General features: G+C 39.3%; 1 protein-coding gene across 2 annotated transcripts in view; it reads right to left on the reverse strand.

The window, feature by feature from the left end:
- The window catches only part of ctnnbip1 (catenin, beta interacting protein 1), a 28696-nt gene extending 23931 nt beyond the window's left edge, over positions 1-4765 (reverse strand). Inside the window, exon 1 of one of the 2 annotated variants that reach the window (XM_051880382.1) lies at positions 4555-4765. The gene's annotated coding sequence lies outside the window, so the exon portion shown is untranslated. The remainder of the gene's footprint in view (positions 1-4554) is intronic. The other variant, XM_051880381.1, reaches the window with a different exon arrangement.
- Positions 4766-6000: the final 1235 nt, after the last annotated feature.

Genomic DNA, 6000 nt, shown 5'->3' on the forward strand with positions numbered 1-6000 from the left:
CAGTGACTCCTGCCACTATCCATGTAGGGAAGGTGCAGAAGCTCTGGAAGGATATCCACAATCCAGATAGCAGTTCTATTTATAGACTCATCAAGTCATTTGAATCCTCACAAACTGCTTGCAGAGAAAGATTCCTCAATTGTTTGAACATGTGACAGAAATCATGCATCAGAAATTCATTCAGAAACATCAAGAAACATCTTTTGCATAAGGTCAGTATGAAATATCTGAATTTGCACAATGCCCTACTCTTTATAATATGAAAAAAGCATTATGACAAACATTGATGCTCATGTTGAAATGGCAGCAATTCCCTGCAGCTGTGTTCCAACATCTAGTGGAAAGCCTTCCCAGAAGAGAGGAAGATAGGGAGGACCAACTCCTTTACAAATGCACATGGTTTAGAAATTATGGTATGATGTTTGGGTCTTTTAGCCTTGAAATGTATGAAAAGCAATCAAAATCCTTCTGTTGACCAGAACTAATTCAGCTCCTCAAAACATAAAAGTTTCAACTCAAACTGGAAATTAAAAAAAAAAAAAAAAGAATGGGTTTTTCTATGGATCTTGAGATGTTCAGAGAAAACAGGCAATGCTGTCTTGAAGAATTATTGGATGGGACCAACTGCCCCAAAACTAATTGAACTCCTGTCAGTGAACAAGTCATCCTTACCAGAAACATTTTTTTCAGTTTCGTTTGTGAGAATTGTGAAGCAGCAGAGTAAGATCTGTTTTATGGCTCTCAACCACCAACCCTTGACTAAACTGAAATCCATCTACATGACCAAAAACTAACCGGACCCATCAGAATCCAGTAAGTCAGATTATAATTACAACCAGACCTGTCCTGAGTGACCTTATTTCCCCTTCTCTCCCTTGACTTTCCAGTCTACTATTTGTCAAAAGACAGATAGAGGTGATTTTAGCAGAAAATATGGTGAAATAATTAAAATGTTTTGCCAATATATAACCAAAGTACAGACTTTATTTCTTTATTTTAAGTCTTGCTTGAGTTGTTTTTGTGCTATGTTTGCCAGCAGATATGATGGGAAACTATCTGTTCACATTTACAGTGGGGAAACAATAGCTACTGTATTTGACAACAATAGAGATGAGGCAGCCAGATGACTGATAACTAGGCCATGACTTGTTAGCAATGCATGACCCAGCAATGCAATGCAATCCCTGAATATTCAAAATCAGTACAGTAAATTAATTTCACTATTACACTTTCTTGCATGATTTTGGCTAACAATAAATTTCTAAATAGTTAAAGATCAAATCAGAACATTCTAGAAATGACACTTTGGAATACTTTGGCCTAGTATGCACAGTTTAAGTCAAAAATTAAACCTTTATTCAATTCACATTAAAGATAAAGTTCACCCAAAAATGAAAATTCTGTCATCATTTACTCACCCTCAAGTTGTTCCAAACCTGTATGAATTTCTTTCTTCTGCTGAACACAAAAGATGATATTTTGAAGAATATGTGTAACCAAATAGTTGATGGGTCCCACTGACTTCCATAGTATGGTGAGGGAAAAATACTATGGAAGTCAACTGTTGTGTTCAGCAAAAGAAAGAAATTCACACAGGTTTGGAACAGGTGTGCCTCATACGTCCTGAAAAGTGAAGCTGCGGGCTCTTTGATCGCCCCCTGAAGGCTGGACGCAGTACAGGTCATAAACCTCGCCCTCTCCATGCAAACGAACGGGACTTGAGTCAAAATAAAAAAAATAAATTACGCTTCAAATAAAATTTTCCGAAAGATGGTTTTGGTCATTTAAGGTAGTTGTTATCACACTGATACATATTTAATTGTTCGTTTTTGTGACAAGTTTGATTTTAGCTAGCAATTGGATGCTATAGAAACGTGGCGTGTCATCATGATTGACAGTTGTGATTGACAGCTTCTCTGATGACTGTCGGAGCTTCGAGGGGAGATTACTATTAATTTTCGATTTCTTTGTTATTTCACACCGACAAAATGAGTTGTTCAGCAGTAAACTGTACTAACCGACCTACAGGATCTGACGGATCACTGAGCTTTTTTCGGTAACGTTAAATATGGGCTTTATAAGCTAATTAATAAATGTTATTAGCTAAGATAACACGCCTAGCGTTAGCCATGACGGGAAAAAGCAGGTGATATCATTATCTGGCAGTTACTAATTATTTTTATGGGTATAAAATAATAATTAGCAGGACAAAACTAATGATAGCCTACTCTAATTAATTGTAGAGCACTGTCTACAGCAATCGATCTCCTGTAACGTTAGTTCAAGTTGATTTAAAATGGTTTCTGACATTTTAGAGTTGTTTCTAGTGGCATATTATATTGAGTTTATCTACTGAATTTGCCGTTTCAAAAATATTATTGCTCTAGAAACAGAATAGCCTATTATTTTATAGGTAGAATTTTAAATTGTGTATAATTTATATAGCCTATTTAAAATACATCAATGATGACGCAGAAGTGGGCGGAAGTTTGATACCGCGACTCCGCCTCCGGGCTCCACTGACGATTCCTTCTGCACATGCCCAGGCTCCAGACTGTTTTTGCGTAACATTTTACATTCAGTTCATTACAATGGAAGGAAGCGGTGTCGCGTCATCCATCTTTTTTTTTTACAGTCTATGGTTTGGAACAACTTGAGGGTGAGTAAATGATGAAAGAACTTTCATTTTGGGGTGAACTAACCCTTTAAGTAAATCAGAATTAACTTTTTATGACAAGGCTTGAAGTGGTTTAAACATTACTGAAGCTTTCTAGGCTTATTTTGTCAATGCATCATCGCAGTATTCAAATCCGTCTAGTATAAGCGTTTCACAAGATGGTTGTTATGCACCAAAGCACTTGTCATGAATCACAATACAAAATCCACTGCAGTGGGAAGCTCCCTTTGGGATCACTGCTGCATCGACTGTCGGAAATATACAGCTACGTGAAATGACAAGACAATTCTCTCCATAATATGATTTAGGAAAACTTCGACTAAATGGGCTCAAACACTATATTTCAATATAGAAAGTCAGGCCTGTCCTCATAAAATGTGGCTAATTTGTCTGGGATTGAAGATTAAAATCAGGTAGATGCAAAAAGAATGTATATTCAATTAATATATACTTATATAAAATGTTAAAAAAAAAAATCCCAAAAAGAACTGAGACTGTTAATAGGTAAACTAAAGTTGTCATCTTCAAAGTCAAAGAAAGTCAATAAATGAAAACTTAAGTGAGCCAAAAAGGATTTTGCTAATTGCAAAAGAAAGAAACCACATTTGCAGCCAACGAAGCTGATTTAAGCCTGGATTCCGGCCTTGATCATGTAGAAGCAGGCCTGTAAGGCATAAACCCAGCCTGTGTTGTGTCTGACGGACAGAAAAGAGAGGGGGTAGGGGGATGCCAAGAGACACCGGGGGGCTGGGCTCCCCAACAACAACAAAAAAAAGAAATGTGTTGAAGCTTGGCTTGGCAGGAGGTCTGAGCTTGTAGCTCAAAGGCAGCTGATGATCTCCCTTCGGGACGCAGAGGTTGAACGGTCCATGAGCCGCACCTGCCCCCCTGCCGTAGAGGAGGGGAACCATCTCTCTCGAATTCAAAGAGCCAGAATCCCTCAGGAGAATGTGAAGACTGAAGAAAAACAGTTTCACTTCCAAGTTCACAAGTAGCTGGCCCTGCCCTGCCCTGTCCCGTCAGCTCTCGAAGCCTGGCGTTGTTCAAGTGCCCACTAAAGGCAGACTGCCAGTTTCATAGCCGAATGTGAGCCACACTGCAGCTGACAGATGTATTCTGTATTCACAATGAGTTTAGGGTGTGGAGAGACTAAAAATAGGCTATCATTGCCACTAAGACATGATAATGTGGCACAAGTGACTGAGATTCTTTCTGAACTAAGATGATCAAATAAACCTATAAATATTAAACAGATGCAAGCAAACACAAGAACTCAGCATAAAAGTGTTGCACTGATTTTTCTTCATTAAAAACATTAAATAAAGGATCTGCAATCACAATGACTATTCAAACATATCTGTGCATTCACAGCAGCAGATTCTTCTGCTGAAAGAGGGTTAAAAGCAATTTATGTAAACAACAGTACAACGTGTACTGATAATAAACGTCATTAATATGCAAATGAGATTACAATTTGATTTTAAGCGTACAAAGTATCCGTCTAACACTGAAGAACTACTGCAGACAGTTAGCGGACTGGAATCACTCCAGTCCTCTTCTCTCTTCCTGTGGCAAAACGCGCGCACATATCTTTCATATATCTTTAAAATGAAGAATGTCAGTCAAACAAACTCTCTTTTATCTGTGACTATGGTGTTTAAAGGAGAAAAGTTAGTGTGCGTAAGATACAGGGTGTGTTTTAATAGGCAAACCGGACAGTGGGGCTGTAACAAAGCCCTGAATGAAGTTCCCACAATTCCCATTCACATACACACACACACATTAGCTCGCTAGCAACAGAAAACCGTAAAACCGCTTCAGTTCGCGCCTCGTTTTGGGGCGTAATTTTTTCAAACACCTCCGCTTTGATGGCTTACCTCTCCTGGTCCAGGATTCTGTCGTTTTTGTTGTATTTGAGAGCTGTGTTGTGTATAAGGAGGCGTCCTGTTCCGGGGTCACATCCCGACAGTCGGCAGCGCTGGAGTGACTCAAGAGCGTAAACGCGCCGCTGCTGAATCAGTTCCTGCCGGAGCGCTACGCGACTGTCGCCATCAGAGGGCGCTGTGACGCTGCCGTACACTGGCGTTATTGCCAATATCCGACAGTGAGCAAGCAGAGAGAGGTTTTTGTGTAATATACACACTAAAAATGCTGGATTAAAAACAACCCATGTTGGGTTGAAAACGGACAAACCCAGCGGTTGGGTTAAATGTTTGACCAACATGCTGGGTAGTTTTATTTAACTCAACTATTGTTTAAAAATTGCTTTATTGTTTGTTTAAAATGAAAAAAATAATAATTTCTTATTGCGTACACCATGTGGTCATTTTGAAAGCACTAGCATTCTATGGAGTACCTCAGGGATGACGTGTTTTTGTAGGCAAAACCTGGAAGGGAGTTAGCATTTTAGGACTTCCGGTTCCATCGCCCTATGGGTTTTTGCTAAATCGCCTGAAATAAGGTCTGTGGTTAACAAAGCCTCTAAATATTTTCACGTTTTGATCTATGACATAAAACACACCAGTTATAACCCGCTTGTGATTTTTTTAAACCTTTATTGTGTCTTAAAAACGGCGGTTGCTAACAAATTGCTAAAAGGGACTACTTCCTTTGGCGGGGACTTTAGACGTCATCATGACAAACAGGACATTTGGACAGCATTTCTCATGAAAAAGTGGATAAGTATTCATACACAGCGCAGATCATAATCGGCGAGCATGTTTTTAAATAAAGTTGTTTTTTGAATAAAGTTTGAGGAAGCTTGGTGGTGGTGATGTTGATCCGCGACCATGGTGTCCGTTTATAGCCTACTGTTAGCTTTTTCTATCTGACCACTTTATTTAGGCTTCAAAATGTATAAATGTTGTGTTAAGTTGTAAAGATTATCTTGATAGACAAAACGTGTAAGTGGCATAACCCTTTGTTAAACACAGAGCTTATTTTTTGCGATTTTCCAAAAGTCTATGGGAAAAATGCATAGGCTTTCGATCGAGGGAACCCGTGCGCCGCTAACTTCCGGGTTGGCCTACAAAAACACGTCATCCCTGTTCATTCAAGTCAGCACAGCTTGAGCTCAGTTCCCCAGATGAAAACACTAAGAGTCAAAATTGAACACACATCAGTCAGATCCTTCAATAGATAGATAAAAGGGCTCGAATCAGTTTATTGAGTTTTGGAACAATGGATCCACAGAGAAATGAAGGAAAAGGTCGAGGAGGAGGAGGAGGAGGAGGAAGAGGAGGACGAGGAGGAGGAAGAGGAGGAGGAAGAGGAGGTGGTGGAGAACCACAAGCAACATAACTTACCAGTTTTGGAAATGTTGT

This window comes from Ctenopharyngodon idella, chromosome 22 (assembly GCF_019924925.1).
Source record: "Ctenopharyngodon idella isolate HZGC_01 chromosome 22, HZGC01, whole genome shotgun sequence".
NCBI classification, from domain to species: Eukaryota; Metazoa; Chordata; class Actinopteri; order Cypriniformes; family Xenocyprididae; genus Ctenopharyngodon; species Ctenopharyngodon idella.